Source organism: Bradysia coprophila, unplaced genomic scaffold (assembly GCF_014529535.1).
Source record: "Bradysia coprophila strain Holo2 unplaced genomic scaffold, BU_Bcop_v1 contig_70, whole genome shotgun sequence".
NCBI classification, from domain to species: Eukaryota; Metazoa; Arthropoda; class Insecta; order Diptera; family Sciaridae; genus Bradysia; species Bradysia coprophila.
Genome location: NW_023503941.1, coordinates 4384499 through 4407915, shown reverse-complemented (window position 1 = coordinate 4407915; position 23417 = coordinate 4384499). Strand labels below are relative to the sequence as shown.

Below are 23417 nucleotides of genomic sequence, written 5' to 3'. Positions count from 1 at the left end.
GACTTTCCTTCATAAAAGATGTTTGTTGGTAGTCATGAATGTCATGATTGGTATCGCTGTAAAGCTTAGACCTCAGGCTAAACAGCAACTATATTTTTGTGATCAAACAAGTCACCAGTAGGGTCCAAACAGTTTTCGAAGCTTCCTGCAGGGCACAGAAAAACGAAAAATCGATCTAATTAAAAATTTTCCCATCGAAATATTTTCTTGTTATGTTATTCTTACTCGTGGTGCCGCCCTCTACAAAAACCACTAAAAACATTTCATGTCCACGAGAGGTCGAATAAAATTTTTTTCAAGCTCACCGTGACTTTTGCGTTGGGGCGCAGAATACATCACCCTTTCGGCATCAGTTGTATTGTAAGTAGAAAAAATGACTTGCGTCACACTTTCACCCTTTAGGGTTTTTTGGCGGATATTGGTTCTTTTGGATTCGACATCTTGAATATAGATAAACACATTGGCCTTACCGTCTCCTTGGAATTCCATCAATTACGCACGGCATCGTAATCCTATGACCCTATTTGTACTTCGTATGGGACTAGAAACCACAGGACGAATCAAAGCATTTCACTTTTCCACGTGTCTTAACGATTTGTTTTCAAACAAGCTTTTTAATGGCTTTCGCAATTTTTAATTTTATTCATCACATGTTCTTAAATACTACTCTTAATCTTAATGAATTTATATTTATTTAACAATAAATCACTGCCATACAATTATTACTGCCACGTACATATTCATTTTCAAAAACAATAGAAGCAAACCATTTTGCTTCGTATGTTTGTCTATTTCTTATTTACTTTTGACATTTCACCCATTTATTAAATGTCAATAGTTTACGAACGAGGCAAACATCCGAACGTTACGAAGCATAATGGGTACACAAGCAAAATTTCAATGTCAAAATTTTCCATATTGATTTGATGTAAAGTCTGATTTTGCGAATAGATCATTGTCAATGTCGTTTGAGCTGTCAAATAAGTTGTCATTTTCACAAAGCTAACCTCAAATCAAACAAAAAAAGTATTGGATGGTGAGACGCCACACAAATTTTCATACATTTCAAGGGGCGGCTCTGTGAACGACACATCTTTTGAGGTTAGTTTTGTGAAATTGACAACTCATTTGACACTTTTTGAGAGAAGAAACCGCTATTTGACACTGATCTATTGTATGCTCGCCTTAATGTTACAAGCAATGTTATAACGCTTTCGTTTACTAAATCTAAAATAAACTATGATTCTTGGACACCCTACACCCTAGCTTAAACTACTATTGCTGCAACACGTTGAACTTATATTAGACTTGATTTTAATTCGATTTGATACTTTCTAAGGTTAAAATTACTTCCTTAATAATTAGTTCACGTGTGACAAATTATCTTTTCATTAATTTACAATCTAATTCAATTTTTATTGCAATGAGTAACCCCACTATCAGAAAAAGGAGAATTATTTAGTTACACTATGGGCACTTGGAGCTCGTTCAGGAACTCTTCGTTAAGTTTCACTGGTGACGATTTTGACACTTCTTTCATATAAAATTTGTCAAAATCTTCACTTTGGGTAACGAATTTTTAGTTCCTGAACGAGCTCTTGAGCTGTAATGTATAGAGAGCGTCAGTTTTCTATAAAGAAATAGACCATTAGCAAATATCACGAGGCTATATGTTTTTGACGTATAGTGATGTTTGCTAATGGTGTTGCCAGCTTACACCTGAAGTGCCAATAAAATATGGGATGGTTCACTTGGATATGCAAAGAACAATTTAAAAATTTCCTCAAGAAATTGGTTAAACTTATAAAGAAGAAGACAGGCGAGAACAGATCGATTGATTTCATCTTGCAGCGATCACAAGGTACGAAAGTAAAAAAAAAATCAACCGTGTGCGAAGTTTGCAGAGCGTAGCCCAAGGCCAGGGCGGCAATGGCACAGGTAGAATGGTTTTACGTCGTGCCATGTGATACACACAACTTTTCATTACAATAACTACGAAAATTGTAATTTGAGCTTCCTAAACACGTTCCAACTGATGAAATTTACCGAAATAAGCTGAAATATGTAGGGGCGGCAGCCCGCTGGTAAAAGAAAAATTAATTAGTCATTTGTGTACCTGTTTTGGACGATTGATTTTGGCATTTTTGCGGATTGTACAAGCGAAAGTGCCTGAAATCAACCGTCCCAAACAGGTACACATGTGAATTTTCTTGCAAAGGGCAGAAAATTTGAAAAATTGCCCTCCACGGTTGGTTTGAAACGAGATTAAATAGGGACTGCCGACCACCAATATTTTTTTTTTCATATTTATAATGAGTGATGGACAAGAACATCACACAGGAAAAAATTAGCCCGAACCCCTGAGCCGTTTCTGAGAACCAGTGGATGCGCTACCACAAGCAGACAGACACAGCCTGATCACAAATTTTAATGGGGATCGGTAGAGGGAAAAATTCTAAGATATACTGTGTAAAAAATATTTCCTTCGATCATCTGCTCTCGGAGCAATAACTGTTGAAAGTCAAAATTTCACCATTTTCGAAGAGTGATATATCTTTGACAAAGTTACCGCGCCAGCCAGTGCAAATTGATTCTAGACGCGGTTAATAAGCTCTTTCAAATGGCGAAAAAAAAAATTGAAAATGTTCTTTTAAGTTACATTTTCAGAGAAGTTAATTTTTCCGCTACCCTCGGTGAAATTTGGCCACTTCTGTACCTTTCTGGTAGCCTTATTACAAACTTATTTGCCCATAATATTGTAGCCTGAGGAATAAGCTTTTCAACGATACCAAACATGCCATACTTGATCCACAACAAGTACTGTTGATGATTCAGTTTTCAATCGAAGTCAGTCTACTCGAAAATCTGGAGCCCTCGAAAACGAAATTATTCAAGATTTTTTTGAAAAGTAGTGGACTTTAATGACTCTCTGAGTCTGTACCATACATATTATTGAGTAAAAGACATTCAATTGTAATAATATCTTGAAATTTAATAATTTCGTTTTCGAGGGCTCCGGATTTTCGAGTAGACTGACTTCGATTGAAAACTGAATCATCATCAGTACTTGTTGTGGATCAAGTATGGCATGTTTGGTATCGTTGAAAAGCTTATTCCTCAAGCTTCAATATATGGGGCAAATAAGTTTGAAATAAGGCTACCAGAAAGGTACAGAAGTGGCCAAATTTCACCGAGGGTAGCGGAAAAATTAACTTCTCTGAAAATGTAACTTAAAAGAACATTTTCAATTTTTTTTTTCGCCATTTGAAAGAGCTTATTAACCGCGTCTAGAATCAATTTGCACTGGCTGGCGCGGTAACTTTGTCAAAGATATATCACTCTTCGAAAATGGTGAAATTTTGACTTTCAACAGTTATTGCTCCGAGAGCAGATGATCGAAGGAAATATTTTTTACACAGTATATCTTAGAATTTTTCCCTCTACCGATCCCCATTAAAATTTGTGATCAGGCTGTGTCTGTCTGCTTGTGGTAGCGCATCCACTGGTTCTCAGAAACGGCTCAGGGGTTCGGGCTAATTTTTTCCTGTGTGATGTTCTTGTCCATCACTCATTATAAATATGAAAAAAAAAATATTGGTGGTCGGCAGTCCCTATTTAATCTCGTTTCAAACCAACCGTGCCTCACTTTCGATCCGTAGCATAAAATAGTTATTTGTGTATCTGTTTTGGACCTTTGTTTTTAGGCAATTTCGCGAAATGCACATGTTGTTGCTGTCATTTACTTTCGCATCTTCGTTTGAGGCCTTTCGCACCTCTTGTGATGTCGTGGCTTATTGAGAGTTTAATTTTTAAACTTTCGCATCTCATTTTCGTAGTTAGTGTTATGAAAACAAAGATATTCCGTTTCGGTCACTAAATATCTAGAAAATCAGTGTTTATGTAAAACCAATATGCTAAACAAACAGTGTCACGAAAACGAAAGGTTAATACGATTGAGCCAATACCAGTTCTAAAAAGAGTTTAAAAACATAATAAAACGATTCGACACAATGTCAATCGGTGGAGATATCTGCACTACAAATGGCTGCGGACGAAATTTTTGACACCAAAAAATTGTAGCCGATACCACAGACAGTTTAGTCTAGTTTAGAAAAATTGACGTAAAATTTGAAACCATCAGATTTTGTTGAAATTAATAAGATCTTATTTGAACAAGAAGACATACAGTGTCAAGAATTTTAACAAATTCTTCTTTGTTCGTCGGCCGCTGCATCGATGGTTCCACTGTTTCTACTTGTACTGGAGGCATATTCTCCCCAACACGCATGCGCCAGTACATCTACTATGAGAGAAACTCGTTACTTAGGGCATGTTGCCCGTTCAGTAGTTGTATTTATACTGATTTCAAGGCTTATGTGACCAATTTTAATTTAAAGGAATACTTTGATGACTTTTTCCTACTGTTTTGACTAGAGTGAAATCACTCTCCATAATATTTTTGACACTCCCACCAGTTTCCGTAGGTAACGAGGAAACTTCAACCAAAAATATGCAAACTCAACGTCCTTTCAATTCGACTGTTTTTAAATCGACTCGACCAACCAATTGACCAAATCTTTGTTTACTTCTTCTTCTTGTTGTTGCTAATGACGCTTGCCAATTGACCAATTTGTTTCGAACTTCTTCTCTTTGCTGTTGCCAATGTCGTTTGCCAATTGACCAATTGTTTGTTAACTTCTCCTTCTTCTTCTTCTTTTTGCTATTGTCAAATGACGCATGCTAATTCACTAATTCTTTTTTAAATTCTTCTTCTGACTCTCCCACCTGTGGTAACCGAATTGATGAGGAAACCACACCACGATTCACTACTCTTTACTGATGTTTCTGGATTGTTACGACGACCATCGATTCGACCACCGAATGATCAACCAGTCTCTGCTAACTTCTTCTTCCTCTTATTGCTGGCTTTTTTTTTGCTGGACATTACGACGACCATCAATTTGTGATTTGACTCGACCAACCAGTCTTGCTGATTTCTTTTCTTCTGTGACCTTTTCTTCTTGCTGCTGCCAATTGACGTCCTTTGCTGGGTATTACGACGACCATCAATATCCAAGTTGACTCGACCAACCAGCCTTGTAACACCACGACCAATGTTACCATACTGCTAATTCTTCTTTGTGCTGCTGCCAATTGACGTTCTTTGCTGGGTATTACGACGACCATCAATATCCAAGTTGTTGTTAGAAAAGGTAATTTCGCTTATGAATTTGTAGATTCTTTTGAAAAGAGAAGCTTTTTTCAGTAAAATTAGATGTTGAAGCGGTTTCACATGCAAAGAAAATGTGGGATGACTTCGAAATTGAAAATTTAGTAGAATATTAAGATTTATATTTAATTCAATGATAGATGTTCTACTGTTAGCTGATATATTTTATAAGGAATCGTGTCCACTCCCTTTATAATATAGCGATATTGCCAGCCCTAAACCGGTTTATAATGAGGAACATAGCGACTATTTAAAAAAAATCCAATGTCATTCTTAGTTTAAGATTTGCCAATTAGTTTTAAGTCCGCTCTTTAGTCCTAAGGACAATATTTATAACGCAGTGGCATCATAAGTAATGTGATGAAAATGAAATAGTATGTTACAGTGCACCCTGCGAAAATGATTCATTACATGGGGGAACAATTTTGAAACTCGCAAACTCACGCGTGTGTGTTTAAGCGCCTCGGTTTGAAAACTGTTATTTTGACACGGGTAGTTACATACCTCGCCTTCGGCTCGGATATGCAAACTCTACCCTAGTCAAAATAACAGTTTTCAAACCTTGGCGCTTAAACACACGCTTGTGAGTTGCTCGTATCTCAAAATTGTTCCCCCATGTAATGAATCATTGCAGCAGGGTGCACTGTATTCTATTTTATTGCTTGCCCATGCGAAAATTGATTCTTACATATCAATTTCTATAAATAGCAACAAAAGCTGATTTAAAAACAACTAGATCTGTAGACAAAATCAACAAAACAAATAGAATTTTTTTCGGCACTATAAAACCAGTACACAGCCGAAATCGGCTCATACTTCTTCATAAAATATCCCGAAAATATTGGTATTGGTACAGCAGTACCAACCGTACCGAAAGTGATCGAAGTGATCACAAAAATGACATCACAACACAGCAGGTGCCATGTTGTCGTTGAATTGTTTTTCCGTTCCATGATAATACATTTTAAGCAATGATTTTGTTGTTTTTGTTATTTAGACGAAAAATTTTGCAGTGAAGTGAAATGAATTGTGTCTAAAATTAATCAATGTGTGAAGTGTTTTCGAATTCAAGTGAAAAATACGCAACTAAAAGTGCTCGCCATGTGTGTTCATAAAAAACAATAAAATTATTGCTAGAACAAATATGGCTGACGCTTTCAGTTTTGTGATTTTTCTTTGTAAGAATTGAAATTCTTTTGCCACACTGAACTCTCGCCACTGCAAAAACACAAAACATCAATAATTATTCTCGTTTTCATGTTAAAAAACATAAAATATTTCAGATGACGTATTCACCTTCATATGGCTGCACCCCACGAAAACTGATTTTACATGAATGACTCGAGCACCCCGCGAAAATAGAGATTCCCTGACGAAAGTGTCAAGCAAATATCCCTCAGAGAATCGACCATTTTCGTGGGGCGCAAATTGATATGTATGATTGATTCGCATGTGGCAAGCAATAACTTTATTTTTATACGTCTTATAATGTTCAGGGGCAAGAGCGGCAAGAAGAAGAATAAGAAAAAAGATGACTAGACAAACGCACTTATATCAAATGTTAAAAGAAAGAAAGTTAAATTGCTAATATTCTCGATAGTGCTACTAAAGACAAACATAAAAGAAATTTACTTAATCGTACAAAGAAAAAAAAAACAAATAAATATAAATTGTCAACATAAAACGAGTAAATACCTTTAAAAATAAAGAAAAAGATGACATGTTTAAATAAAAAAAATAAATAGTAAATCTGAAAATTCAAAATGCAAAAGAAAGCTATGACAATAAAGGATTAAAACCCATTAATGTGAATTTATAAATAAATAAAATCACCTTATGTATAAAAGGCATTGTTAACATCAAACGCAATTTTGAATTATATAAATTATACTCTTGTTATGAAACATGATAATTGAATAACGTATGGATTTACGTCCGCAAGTAAAGGTCATTTAAGAAAATTCATCAAAATTATGTAAAATGAAAAAAATTGTATAAAATTAATCATGATCCAAAGTAATAAAGTAACGAAATTAAGCTAAATGTTTGATTGATCATATAAAGTCAAAGGAAAACAAATGAGAAGAAAAAAAAAACAATGAAAGACCTAAATGATGTTGAATTTAGCTCACACAAATTAACGATACTTATAAATAATTATATTGAATTGCATAAACACTTGAATACAAATCTCCATTATATTCCCTCATTATAAAATAATAAGTTCAAAGAACATAGAGAGAAGGGATAATCGCTGAGTGAAACAAAGTGAAAAAAAAAATTCTACAAGATTCGATTCAAGAATTGTGACAAACCAACGAGAAATATCAGACTTATGACAAGTGCACGGAAAAAAAAAGAAATATTCAATACCAATTTAATGTAAAAAATTGGTATCGAATATATAAATATTTGTGGCGAATATATTAGATAAACATTTGTAGCAAATAATTAGCTATATTCGTTACAAATATATAAATATTTGTCCGAAATATATTTAATTATTTGCCACAAATATTTTTTTAATAATTCGTCATAAATAATTAAATATATTTGTAACAAATATTTATATATTTGTAACGAATATATTTTGAAATAATTTGTCACAAATAATTAAATATATTTGTCACAACTATAAATATATTTCTAGCAAACAATTCTTTCCAAATCTTTTTTTTCCGTGTGTCAAAAAGAAAAGAAAGAAAAAGGGTCAATGAAATTAATTTATGAAAAGATAATAATAAAGAAATAAGGGAAAAGAATCTGTTAAAGATCTAACTGATGTGGAAGGTAGTAAACATAAAGTTATATAAATAACAAATTTGAATTGTATAAGAAATTTCACACCGATGTATAATTTTGAACGAGAGAACTAATACGAAGAAAAAAGTAAAATTACAAACAGAAATGCATCTTCGTAACGAACATTACATGAAACCGAACTGCAAGTAAAAAAAGGAGAACATTGAAATTTACTTATGAAAAGAGAATACAAAACGAAACATAACAAAGGCCTCTTAAGTTACAGAATTTCTAAGTAATTAGTAAAGTTTAAAATATATATATAAATTATCAAACAAGATTAAGTTAGTTGACCACACTTCCCAAGTTAATATAACACATTCAATTCAGGGGCGCAATTTCGGCCACTTTTTATCAATTTTTTAGCAATAAATTAAGATTGGCTCACCCAGTTCATCACAACGAACCAACTAAGCATTTTTACCTATCAACAACAGTTAAACTGATAATTAACAGATACTCCGGCAATTCCTTTAAGGAGCGCATTTGGAGGGTGGAAATTCCCGATGAGACAGAGGCTGGAAGAGATAAAGTGAAAGCCTTACTCTTTGCTGAAAGAGATAAAGCGGTAAAACGTTTTTCTCTATTGAAGTTGAAAATTTAGGTAGCTATAGATTTTGGTGTAATAGATAAATCAGTTATTGACGAACAAATTGACTCTGAAACTGAAGAAATGCCTATGTCACAGGAAGAATTTTACGCTTTAGCGACAAAAGCGATTAGAAATTACTCTGGTGACACCTGTGGTACCCCTCATGCCGAATGGCAGTGAAAATATTCCACAATTTGGTGAATCGCTGAATTTCCAAATATTCGGAATCAAATATCATGGAAATATATCGTCCACGAAATCGCTATCGAGGTTGGACGGATGTGAAGTGCAAATGCACTCACATCAATTTGCTGATAATGCAAAATAGACGAATTGTGGAATATCAATCGTACCGAACGGTCGATTGCAATGAACATAAAAAAATCAGAATTATTTTGTACGTCGACTTGAAAGGTTTGGAGAATTAAGAGAAGTGTTTTTATCCATCGGCTGGAAAGGTCTAAGTAATTGAGAGAATTGTTATGAACAATAGTGTTCGAAAGGTGATTTCGCGTCGAGTGAAAGTATTGTGAATTGCATAGTGATATTGATCAATAAAAAATATATTTTGCCTAGTGCAATCAACCGTCTTCTCATTTTCATGAAATGAAGGATACGACAATGGCGCCCAACGTGTCAGTGGCAAAACTAGCCCAGGTAAGAGTCTAAAATGTTAAACGAAATTGAATGAAAGCAAATCGGGTGAGAGAATAAAGGTGTGTAATGTATGGTTCAACGCCGTTTCAAACGGAAGGGAGGTCAATAACCTCCGTTGAACAGAGTGATAAGTATGAGGTAAAATTGTGAGAAAATATACAAGAAATCTGAGTGTTGTATGACGAAATCAGCGCCGTTACAAACGGAAGGGAGGTCAATAACCTTCGCTGAAGAGTCTTGTACGAAATGTATGCGTTTATAGATTTTATGAGTGAAAGGTTGATGAATGAAATGGTGTCGAGTGAATGATGGAAAACGGCGTGAACGATGAACAAGCTTCAACAGAGTCTCAAGAAAACGGAGGAACAGATCGTAAATCTGAAGGAGCAATTAGAGCGACAGACGAAAGCCAACAGTGAAAGTACTAGGAAGCAGCGAGATTTAGCGGAAAATATAAAGGCGCAGTACTTGCACATAGCAGGACCAGTGATAACCAAAGCGAGAGAGCCAGTCTGGGACGAGTGGGCGATAGGGAATTCCATCGAAGAATTTGTGGACCAGATCTTGAGTGACTTGGTAAGTATATACGAAAAAAGACACACAAAAGCTAAAGAAGACCTAGCCCAGGCGGAGCTGAATCAAAAAAGGACAGAAAAACTGTATGAGGACATAACAAAAAGAACAGGTGAGGCGGATTTTGACATTCATAGATTATCAAGTGAACTCGACAGGGTACAGATCGATCAGAAGTCGCTATCGGAACAGTTGCACGAAAAAAGGGTCGAGAACTCGAATTTGGCGCATGAACTGTTGGATTGCGAGGAGAAAGCCGCTGAATATATTGGGCAAATCGAACGACAAAACGGTGTGGTAGCAAGGTTAGAGGCAGAAAAGAAGAGGCTGGAACAAGAAGTGACAGAATTGAGAGAAACCACAAAACAGCTGGCCCTCTCTGAGAAACAAGAAAGGGAACGAGCACAGCGGGGTCTGGCGCTTCTAAGAGAACAGGTTGGAGACGCTGATCAAACCATAAAAGAAGAGAGACAGGAAATCACAAGATTGAGGGTAAGAATTAACAAACTAGAGCAAGAATTGGCTGAGGAACAGAACGAGCTTAGAGTGTGCAATCGGAAGTTGGAAGGGCTGAGAGAAGACAGGGCAAACCAAAACCAAAACCGAGAATCATCTAGAACTCACCACGAAGCAATAAATAGAACGTTCTTTTTTGGAGATAGCAATACTTCTGGGAACTTCAGAACTGAAGAGAGCTCGGACGACGAACAAGACGAGGAGAGGCACGAAGCAACGGTTTCAGAATATAGTCGAGCGATGCACAAAGCAGGAATTTCGTCAAACAAGATGTCGAGACGAAACAGTGCAGCTTCCAGCGACAGCAGCGACCTGGAATTTCTCAATCAAAGATCATTAGAGGACATCATGCTCAAGGTAAATAGAATTGTTCCAATGTTTGAAGGAGATACGAATGAGTCAAAGAGCGTCAATTTGGTAAAATTGGATAAGTATTTAAAAGGGTGTGAGGTTATGAATAAAGGCGAGAGACCGGGTGAGGCTGAGGACTTATTGGAATGTTTGAAAATGCGTCTAAGTGGTGATGCGTATTACAATGTAAGTTTGTCAGGGTGCAAGTCTTTCGAGGAAATGAAAGAAGTGCTTATCGAGGAATACCGAAAGGACACGCCGTACGAGGACTATATACGAGATATCAGCGACTGCCAACAACAGCCAGGCGAGGATACGTTAACGTTCATTAAAAGAGCTGAGAAATTGTTCAAACTGGCTTCTTGCAAAATTAACACATCAGTAGCAGAGCCGTCCAGACGTAAATACGCATTGGAAACAGCACAAACGACGACAGTTAGAGCAATGAGTGATGGTCTGTTGAACATTCGATTGCGGGAATACCTTATGCCGATCGTACGAGGTAAGCCGAAGGTAAATGATCTGCTGAAGGAAATAATATTATATGAGAAAGGTATGGCCAGTATACACAGAACCAAAAGACCTACGGTGGATACCATCAATGTAATAACCGAGGCATCGGAAGATTTCAAAAACATGGTGGACGAAATGAGGAAAATGGTGCAAGACGTTAGGTTGGAACAACGGAAGCTATACACGACGATAGATCAACACGAAGACAAATTGAAAGCAAATCCATTCAGAGGTGAACAGGACAAACGTGAACAATCAGGAAATGGAAGCGAGGGTGGAAATGGACACAACAGGAAATCACAAGTGTCCTGTTACAGATGCAAACAAAAAGGTCACTTCAAATCAGAATGTCCAAATCCATTCCAACCATGGAGGCGAAACTCTGAAAGTGATAATAGCAGCGCGACTCCCATGTGCTTCACATGCAAGAAGTCGGAATATCACGACTATGATCTATGTGCCAAAAACCACCTGGAACAGAAATTGAAAGAGGTTACTGAAAGAATAAATAAGAAAGAGCAAAAGGAAAACTAATAGCCACGCTGCTTGGGCACTCGGTGGGTGGCAGATTGGAGAGATGCCTCGAAAATGACGACAAGGAATTGAAAATGGAAAACGAAATCAAAACCGGTAAGAACAAACAATATGATAACATGGTCATAATCCCCATGACTAAGTCTGGAACAGTGCAAATGAAATCAAATGCTAGCAAATCTGGTAAGTTAAAAATGCTGGGCGATTCTGGAGCAGGCAGGTCGGTCGTACGAATGGACGCCGTAAAGCAAAACGGAATAGAATCGAACAGAAAAACACTTTATGGACTTTCCGGTGAAGGCATATGCGTCCAAGGGAAAAAGAACGTCGATATGGTAATGAAAGATGCGGAATTTAATCATGAATTTCAGGTACTGGATAATTTGGGACGTCTTAACGAGGATGGCATAATTGGCAGAGACTTTTTATGGGGACGAGCCGTGATAGATATGATAGATGGCAACATAGCAATAAAAAAAGATACGAATGGCAGAGCAATGCAAAATGAGGTGATTGGTACGAATGGATCGAACAAGAATGCACATTCATCGATGATTGATAACGACGAGGAAGGTAACTATTCTTATACACAGGAAAATAACGGTCGGGGGGAAATTGATTGTGGTACACATAATACTGGAATGACAGCCGATGTGGCCGGAAAATCAACTACCGCTGACTGCTGCATCCAAAAAAAGGAATCTGATGAGGCCGGCTACAGTACTGAAGGTAAAATAAGCTTTAAAGCTGGAGAAACCTTGGGAGCAACAACCTATGCAGATAACCTTGAGGAGGATGACGACATGAAAGCTACAAAACATAGTGTTTATATGAGCCAAAATGAGGGGTTTCGGGGAACACGGGGCGGCAATGTACACGCTGCGATGGTGGTAGCTTCAGTTGTCCAGAAGGCAGAGGGAAATGTGTTAGAGGATGAAAATGAATCGTTGGTAAGAATGATTGAAGAAAAGTGCGGTGTAGAACCAAGAGCATCAATGGGAAAGAAAATAAAGAAACAGGATTGGAAACAGGTAAAGAAACAGTGCTATGTGGGCTGGGAACCAAAATTGGAAAATATTCAGGAAGAAAATGATGATTTAAATTCGAATTGTACAGATGAAATTTACAGGATAGAAGAAAATGAAATGGAAACGAAAGTGGTGGAACAAGCCAGAGGAAACGAGGAGCGATGGTTGCTATGGGAAAACAGACCAGATGTCATACCAAAACATCCTATAATGAATCTGGGCACAACTTGTTACATAAACACAATGTTGCATGCACTGTTACCCTTAACAGCCATAAGAAACTTGATACAAAACACCAGAGGACCGGGCATTATACACGAAATGTATAAATTGTTCGACGCCATAACAACGGGCGATACTGGAATACATGCCATGGACTTCATGTTAGAGTTTCGGAAGCACACGAGATGGAAATGGAAAAATCCTGAAGACGCTCATCACTTCCTTTTGGAGCTAAAAATGGTAATTGACAAATTCTTTAATTATGATTCATTGTTTCCATCAGAAGATGGCATTTCCTCTATGTAAACGATTCTATTACTTGTTCAACCGAATGGTTTACTGCTGTCTCGTGTAACGGACCAGTGGAAGCGACTGATGATGGTTAGACCACGCTAACCACTGACCGCCACTGGATCCGGAGGTCGAAACAGATTTGTTCTTCTTTGATTCGCTTCACGCGAACCATGGGAAAGGGAAGAGCGAAGCTCTGTTCGTTGATTACAGTTACTTCCTTAATTTTTAGATTGCTTTGTAGGTGTTACAGGTCTTAGTTGTCCTCGTCCGAGCTTCATGTGTGTATTTGCAGCCCGTTACCAAATCGTAACGTAAAAGAAGCCTGAATTCATATTGTTCCTTATGGCATTGTGTTGTGTTGATCGAATGTTTTTCTTAACTTAACTTAATTTGATTGTTTTCCTTATGGCATTATATTGTGTCATATTGTATTGGACGAATGGTTTGCTTTAAATTGATCTGAGATCTGAGCTTTGAGATTGTAGGTATTTCAGCAATCAGAGTTTTATTTTGAGCATTTAAGATCTAGACTTTGATTTCTTAGGCATTTCAGCTCTTAGATTAGATTTCATAGGCAGGCATTATAGTATTTGTGATCGTCCTGAGCTTTGTGTATGTATCCTCAGCCCGTTGCCAAATCGTAACGTAAAAAAAGCCAGGATTCAATTATGTTGAATTATCTTCTGCTAATGATGATTATCTGTGTTTCGGCTGTTCATACATATCCGAAGTCTCTGTAGTTAATTAAGTGATTCCAAACGTCCTGTATAAGGACGCAACGTTTGATCTGCACAGGAATTTCAATTCTATGAAATCAAGGAAATATTTTCGCTACGGCTCGGCTCGATATATGCGAGTTTTTGGTTCAATGTGAGTGAAAGGGATTTCTTGCTCGGTTTGGTGGTGTGAACTATCTCTGGAGAAGGAAATTTAATTTTTGGATCTGAGTTGCCTTTGAATGTGGAAATTCAAGTCATTAAATGTTTTGTTCGCTGTTTTTGTTTTCCTGTCGATCGCTGGTTTTGAGTTTTAACGTTTAAGTGATGCTGAGTGTTTCCCCGTGACAAAGATTTCATGTTTGAGTTTGAGTGTTCAGACGAAGCGACGTTTTGAGGCGCAGAGTTTGCTGACTGGTTGAGTGTGAGTCTGCTTGAAATTTCAATTTCATTGAGTTTGTTGTATACGTTCGTATGTGATTTTTCTTGATTTTCTTGTGTTTCTGCTGCGTTAGGGTTTTCAGAGCAGCATCCCATTATGATTCATTGTTTCCATCAGAAGATGGCATTTCCTCTATGTAAACGATTCTATTACTTGTTCAACCGAATGGTTTACTGCTGTCTCGTGTAACGGACCAGTGGAAGCGACTGATGATGGTTAGACCACGCTAACCACTGACCGCCACTGGATCCGGAGGTCGAAACAGATTTGTTCTTCTTTGATTCGCTTCACGCGAACCATGGGAAAGGGAAGAGCGAAGCTCTGTTCGTTGATTACAGTTACTTCCTTAATTTTTAGATTGCTTTGTAGGTGTTACAGGTCTTAGTTGTCCTCGTCCGAGCTTCATGTGTGTATTTGCAGCCCGTTACCAAATCGTAACGTAAAAGAAGCCTGAATTCATATTGTTCCTTATGGCATTGTGTTGTGTTGATCGAATGTTTTTCTTAACTTAACTTAATTTGATTGTTTTCCTTATGGCATTATATTGTGTCATATTGTATTGGACGAATGGTTTGCTTTAAATTGATCTGAGATCTGAGCTTTGAGATTGTAGGTATTTCAGCAATCAGAGTTTTATTTTGAGCATTTAAGATCTAGACTTTGATTTCTTAGGCATTTCAGCTCTTAGATTAGATTTCATAGGCAGGCATTATAGTATTTGTGATCGTCCTGAGCTTTGTGTATGTATCCTCAGCCCGTTGCCAAATCGTAACGTAAAAAAAGCCAGGATTCAATTATGTTGAATTATCTTCTGCTAATATGGTGAATCTGTTCATGATGTGTCTGAAATATTCTTTTCTTCATCAGATTTGTGTGGCGTGATTCTTCAAAGATTTGATTTACGAGTAATTGATGAACAGATTGTACAATTAATTAATGAAATTCCTCAAGAATTCGTTCCAGAAAACGATACTCTTAAAAAGGAACAAAAGAATTGGGACATCCCGAAGATCAAAAATCAATTTAATGAATTGTTTGAAAATGGTGACCTGAAAACTCGTGCCAGACTACTTGCATCATCGACTAAAGAATCTTCAAAGTGGTTGCAAGTGATCCCATCGAGTCAATTAGGATTACTACTGGATAACAATTCTGCTAGAATTGCTGTTGGTCTTCGATTAGGCACTCAAATATGTGAGGAACATAAATGTCTTTGCGGTAAAACAGTCGAAAAAGATGGATTGCATGGTTTATCTTGTGTGAAATGCGCAGAAGGAAAATACGTTAGACATGATATTATGAATAACATATTCGCTTATGCTTTCTCTAGTGCAGGTGTTCCAAATATAGTACAGCCTCCAGGTATTTCAAGAGATGATGGTAAAAGACCTGACGGTATGACTTTGATACCATGGAGTCATGGAAGATCACTCTTGTGGGATGTTACCGTCCGGGATACCATGGCTGCATCATATATTAATGATTCATCAAAGAAAGCACGGTCCATTGCTGAAAAAGCAGAGAGACATAAGCATAACCATTACGTTTCTTTGAAACAAAACTATTTGCTAATCCCACTTGCTTTCGAGACTTTAGGTTGCATGGGCCCGGAAACGAAGAAATTTATTGATAAATTGGGCTCTTTAATGAAAAAGGCAACGGGTGAGGTAAAATCAAAAGAATACCTTCTGCAAAGAATTTCCATCGCAATTCAACGTGGTAACGCTGCTTGTATTTTGGGAACATTAGGGAAGAAGAAGATCGATGATATTTATTTACTGTAGTTTTTAATTTTTGAGAAAAGATCGATGTTTTACCGGCTGCGCCATAATTGTGAGCAGTCTTTTTTGTCGCATTTAAAATAAATATTGCATCCCACACGACTTTAATGCAAGATCGGCAGAGAATGCTTTCAGAAAGTTCCTGAAATCAACGAAGCAATTTTACGAGACAGCCGAAGATTTGGGTCACATAGACGAAAAATGGGCAAATAGAACGAGGAAAACCCATTTTCACAAAATGCTGAGAGATCTGTCAAAAAGCTGCCGCGCGTCTGAACGATATAACAAAATGATGGAAAAACAGCAAATGCCAGACGAAGCAGTGTGGAGGAAACAGGTCTTCGAGAGTATGGTAAGGGAAGAATTTAAATGTACGAAATGTGGATGGACAAAAGTGAAAAATGAAAAATGGGAGGAATGGTTGGTGTCTATGAAAGGCGCCGATACAGTGGCAGAATCCATGAATAGAGAGTTAGAAAAACAATGTTTAGAGTCGCTAGAATGTGAAAAGTGCAATGAACAAAAATGTGTTGAAATTATCGCGGAAATTGTGAACTTACCAGACGTGTTAACGGTAGTAATCAAAAAGTCGAAAAGAATGGAAATGAAAGAGGACCAAATTTCGAAGCATTTGACAATTAAAGTCGGTAACTCGGGTACAAAAATTCATTACGGACTAGTCTCAACAGTGAACTATGATATGAACAATAATGGTGGCCATTACTATAATCTAATGTTCGCTAAAAACAATTTGTGGAAAATAGACGACAGTGTACATAAACTGAAAGACAATGAAATGAAAAGCAAGTTAATCAAAGACATATATGTGTTATTTTACGATAAAATATCGCGAAGTGGACCCAAAGTGAAGTCACTAGATGACGAGGACTATAATAGCGAAAATTGCATAAACTTTATTGACGGTGAAAATGAATCAGAAATTGATAGTGGAGATATACGAGAAAAAGTGAAAAAATGGGACAAAAATGGTGCAAAAGTGAATGGAGTGACGGTAGAGGAAATAGATATAGAGACATTGAATGAATTTTTGAACTCTGGGAAAGACGAGACTGATAAGGTCGAGTTGCCTGACTGTCTCAGGGGGGGCATAGAGATACCGAAGGTGCTGGAAATGGATCCAAACAAAAATCGATTGGAGGATTTGTTACAATTTGGCGACTTGGCAACGGATGAATCAAAGAAAGAAATGCTGAAACTATGCGAGGAATACAAGGATGTCTTCCTACTACCAGGTGAGAAATTAACATCAACCAACGCTGGTATTTTCCACATAGAAACGAAACCGGATGCAAAAAAGGTCCATATACGACAATATCGGATGGATCGACAAAGTCTGGACAGGCTGAAGGAATTCGTACAGGTACTTAAAGATCACGACATAGTCGAAAGAAGTTTCAGCACATACAACAGCCCAGTCTTCTTGAGGGACAAACCAGGTCTGGACGAAAAGGGCAGGAAACGGAAGCGAATGGTGATGAATTTTGTGGAATTGAACAAGACGTTAATACCTTATTTCTACCCGTTACCAAGAATCGATGATCTACACGAAAGAATGGGCGAATATGACAGCTTTAACATATTCGATTTATCACAATCGTATCATCAATTTGAAGTGGCAGAAGAAGACAGGGCAAAATTGGCATTCACGGTAGATGGTGAACATCTTCAATTCAAAAGGGGTCCTATGGGCATATCAACCATTAGTGGACTTTTTCAGTCTATGATAAATTCAGTAATGTCAGGACTAATTGGAAAAGAATGTGAGTGTTACCAAGATGACATTCTTACGAAGGGTAAAGGTACGAGAAATTTGATCGACAACACCAGATTAATTTTCGAACGTCTGAGACAAAATCGATTGAAGGTCAACCCACTCAAGACAATGTTGTTGACCAGCAAGGTTAAATTTTTGGGAATGATATGTTCGCGTGAAGGCATACACCCGGATGAGAAAGATCTGAAGAAGGTCCAAGAATTCCCAGCACCCAAAAACAAGAAGCAGCTAATGTCATGGCATGGTCTAGCAACATACTACTCGAAATACGTTAGAGATTTTGGTGACATCATGGAACCAATCAGGAAACTAATGAGGAAGGATGAGGACTTTGAATGGACGGAAGATTGCCAGAAATCGTTTGACAAAATAAAGGAAGCGCTGACGACTCCACCAATATTGGCATACCCAAATGGGAGCGAGAATTTGGAGCTATACACCGATGCATCCGAGTTTTCTTTGGGGGCGGTGTTGGAACAAAATCAACGACCACTGGGATACGCACATAGATCACTGTTGCCAGCAGAGCGGCGCTATTCTGTGACTGAACGTGAATTGTTGAGTTTGGTATGGGCTTGTGACCACTGGCGCCACCTATTATCCAATGTTCCTTTCAAAGCATATGTAGACCATAAACCGTTGACTGGAGAGATTAAGAAGAAAAACAGTGCCACTAGGCTCATGAGGTTCAAGGTAGCGTTATCTGATTTCAATTTCGAAGTAATTTATAAAAAAGGTAAAGAACATGGCAATGCTGACGCAATGTCAAGAATTCCGGACGAAGTAGAAAACCAGGAAACAACGAAGTTCAAGTTCTGTCTCAAATTCTTTCTTTTCTTCCCAACTCATTCAGTCATCAGCAACTAGTACTCAAAAATGGCGGACCGTAATCCAAAGTTAACCGGCGTGCAGGCAGGGGCTCTAACCATCCTGCTCCTGCAGGTCCTTCGGGGCCAAGTACCCTCCCCTGTGTTGGAGGGTTTAATCTCCAGTGTCACCGCCACCCTGGAGCCAACCATTCCCGAGGTGCATATTCCCTCTGAGCCAGCCGGTATTGCAGAGCCTGCTATGTCTGCCGGCCTTGAACCAGCCACGACGTCTACCGCCTCCACTGCAACCGTGCCCATCGCCGCAACATCTGGAGTGGGTCCGTCAGCCAGCAATGCAATTTCAACCGTTCCTTCAGGTGGTGCTCAAAGTGACAGTGATTGGGACGACGATGACGACGTGAGTGTACCCATACCTCTTCTGATGTTCCAGCCCCGTACTCCCACTCGTGCATTCCGATTCGCCCTACCATCCTGTAACCGTGGTTTGGCCCACTTTGCTAGTTTACACGCATTGCAATGCAACCAATTTGTTTTTTTCATTACAAAAACAACCGTAAATAACGACAAATTTCTTCAAGTACATATAGAACGTTATCAGTGAAATGCGACACCTGGTGCAGAAGAGCTGTATGGACAAATTTATTATTGAATGACTTATGTATGAGTGAAATGAACATGAACAATCTGGCGCTCTCTTTCACTCTTTATGACAGACATGAAAATTGAAAATGGTCGAACGAAGGGGAAGAGAGAAGCCATATTGACTGGATGACAGGAATGCCAAGATCAGGGGAAATTATATATGACAGATCGAATGAGATACGTTGACTGGGACAAATGAATGGTGACAGATGATGAATGTTAAAGAATATGTGTGGTGGGAAGTGATCAGATGAACTGTCAGTGTGTTGTTGGCAAATTTTTGAATGTTGTGAATAGTAAATGAAATTTTGAATAGAATTAGTTAAATACATCTTGTTTACATAGATCGCAATCATAATTGTCGCGCTGAGTTCACAAGTGGTGAGATTGGAAACGGAACTGACTGGAAACGTGACAAAATGGTACAGCTGGGAGAAGATCGAAGGAAGGAGTGTGGTGAGCGAAAATCTGGGACCGGCAGCGATGTACTACGACCATTGGACGTATATATCCATGTTCACTCGCAGCGATCAAAGGGCAACAGATGAATTCCTATTGAACGCCACGCAACTGGCATCGGACATGTGCATGGCACATATACGGAATACGTCAACGTTTGTGAACGAGACAAAGAAGTGGGAATCTACGTACAATGCGGCAAATGGTCACCTGTTCTACAACCGTTGGACAAAATTGGGGGTGTCTGATCGCAAATCGATAGACGAACTTCAATTTGGACAAAACTGCGAGTCGGCTGTGGCCACAATCCACTCACTGGCCTACAGGATAATTGAATGGGGTAAGAAGTTGGGGAGTATAATAAAATCTCATAGAAGGGCACGAGCAATTGATCCTGCTGGAGCATTGTTGAAATGGGCCATCGGATCGTTAGACAGAACAGACGACACCAGATACATGTCAATGTTCGCCGATATTAGAAGAAACGAGAACGTGACGTTCGAGCTACTCCATAAGCAGATGACGATCATGTCATCGACTATGCAGAAAATGCTCCAACCCATACGAGACCTGGAAGAGACGCATTCGAATATGTCGAGAAAATTGAATGAGGTAATTGCGGATATTAATAATCTTACTGACTCTTTGGCAGATGAAACAGCATTGCTATCGGCCCGAACAGCGACGAACACGTTCCTAGAGGCGGTCACACTGAAACTGGAGGAAATCGCGATGATAAGAACGGAAGAAATCCAAACAATGGACGCCATAATCAACAAGAAATTCCACCACAACATGCTGGACGTGACGGCTTTCCGCGATTCATATCGCAGGCTGGTTGCATCCAAACAAAACAACTATCTCGAGCTGGATGAGCCACCATACGCTCTCCTGACGGTCGACACAATGTCAATGGGAACGGACATTTACATCAAGCTTACGCTACCGATGGCTACGCATGAAATATTCGACGTCAAGAAGCTATATCCGATACCGCAACCAGTCAAGAAAGGATGGAGTGAAATACCAGTACTACCAACCCACTGGATGGCAGTAAACCGAAAGGACAACAGCTACATGACATGGGATCTCGAAGCGGACAGATGCACGGAAGTAAACTGGAAAGCGCAAAATTCTCTGAAAATATGTCGAGCGGAACCGGTCCTGATATTAAACAAGCCACCAAAATGTTTAATAGAAACTGAGGACAACGAAACGGAGGACAAATGCCAGACCAAAGTGATCAAAACACCTGAAGTTTGGATCATTGCAATGACAGACCCAAACACATGGTTAGTCATAACTCATGGGCGCACAACGCTTCGTCCAATCTGCAAAAATTCAAGGAACATACAGTCGGTGACGATCAAAGGAAATGGAATTCTGAAAATAAACGAAGCTTGCGATGTGGTCGTGGGCGAGTCAAAGCTGATGTTCCGGCGAAAAATCGATACTCAAGAGAAGCAGATAGAGACAACACGAGTGGGATGAACAATGGTTGGCAGCCAGGGAAATACCAAAGCAAAGGATCGACAAACTCCGGGTAAGCACGCATGCAGAATTATCCAGTTCTGTCGTTTCAGCCATTCATGAAACAGAACAGCTCGAGAACGATTGGCGAGACGAAAAAATAATCCGTGAGCACCAGGGACAAGTCGACAAAATAGAAAACTATGGTTGGTCCATTTGGTCGCTGATGGCCATAGTTTCAGTCCTGTTCATTATGGGGGCGGGTATCGTATGGTACATACGATGCCGAAGTGAGGTCTTCCGAAGAGCAGCAGAGGGAATACAGCGGGTACATGATCTGGCGCAATCGACAAACAACTTGGAAATGAGATAAGTGAACTTTGGCGACAAGGGGGTTTGGGATTTTGAAAACTTTAGGTTAGGGTTACAGTAAACTGCGTTTATGTTACAGTGTTTTGAATTTTATTAACTTTACAATTTTTGGGATTTTATTCATTTTGGGGTCGTAGTTAGGACCATTTGGTCATTTCAAGGTTATTTTTTGATTGTATAGCTTAAGAACTGATGTGAAAGCGCGAAATCACTTCTCAAAAACTTGGTCATATGAGCGAATGGCTCAAGAAATTATTGCGAAAAGGTTGATGAAGATGAGGAAAAGGATTGCGATGAGAAACTTTTGTCCAGTTTGGACGACAGTCATATTTTTCTGAGGAGGGAGTATTGTGGTACCCCTCATGCCGAATGGCAGTGAAAATATTCCACAATTTGGTGAATCGCTGAATTTCCAAATATTCGGAATCAAATATCATGGAAATATATCGTCCACGAAATCGCTATCGAGGTTGGACGGATGTGAAGTGCAAATGCACTCACATCAATTTGCTGATAATGCAAAATAGACGAATTGTGGAATATCAATCGTACCGAACGGTCGATTGCAATGAACATAAAAAAATCAGAATTATTTTGTACGTCGACTTGAAAGGTTTGGAGAATTAAGAGAAGTGTTTTTATCCATCGGCTGGAAAGGTCTAAGTAATTGAGAGAATTGTTATGAACAATAGTGTTCGAAAGGTGATTTCGCGTCGAGTGAAAGTATTGTGAATTGCATAGTGATATTGATCAATAAAAAATATATTTTGCCTAGTGCAATCAACCGTCTTCTCATTTTCATGAAATGAAGGATACGACAAAGAAACTCACCTCTTATGCTTTCCATTGTTTTCGTGCACCGTCTCTTTATGTCCCCAAGGCATATTTAAACACTAAAACACTTTTTACTCGATGCAAAAACAAAATTTTGTTTTTTGTTTTGTCGCGATAAAACACAGAAAATATTTCGACACAACTGTGACACTCCGCTATTATAAGGACTAGAATGAATGTTTGCTGTGTTCACTTCGGCGGTAAAATATTTTCATTCAAAAAAGTGTCCGACACTTCAACGATGGTAGACATTTATTAAAATTGTAACCTCTCCCACTTCTTTAGTAAGCTAACAAGACTTCGCTGAGTCTAATTATGCCAACTCTTTGAATAAAATTATCGGCTGAGGTCGAATAATTCTCCGCTGAGCTTTAACAAACCTCTGCTGAGCTCTAATAATTCTCCGCTAGGCTTCAGTAAGAGTCCGTCAGACCTTAGCACGTTGTAGTAAGGCAATGAAGCTAAGCGAACACTCAATAAGGCTCAGTGGATACCTAATAATTGTTGCTATGATTTAATAAGACTCCACTTAGCTTTGACAAATCTCCGCTGAGTGTCCGATTCGCTCCATTGAGCCTTCCTGCAACTTGCTTAGGCCTAACGGACACTTCCTGAAGCCTATCGGAGAATTATTAGAACTCAGCCGATATTTTTATTCAAAGAGGTGGCATAATTAGTCTTCGCGAAGTCTTCTTAGCTTACTAAAGAGGAACGAACATTTATTTACGCTCAGCGCAGTCTTACGAGAGGCTAAATTTTTAATA

General features: G+C 38.5%; 1 long non-coding RNA gene across 2 annotated transcripts in view; it reads right to left on the bottom strand.

Moving 5' to 3' along the window:
- Nucleotides 1–3564: 3564 nt before the first annotated feature.
- The window catches only part of LOC119083811, a 36006-nt gene continuing 16153 nt past the window's right edge, over nucleotides 3565–23417 (bottom strand). For both annotated transcript variants that reach the window (XR_005088946.1, XR_005088945.1), the window contains exon 4: nucleotides 3565–5240. This is a non-coding gene — a long non-coding RNA (uncharacterized LOC119083811). The remainder of the gene's footprint in view (nucleotides 5241–23417) is intronic.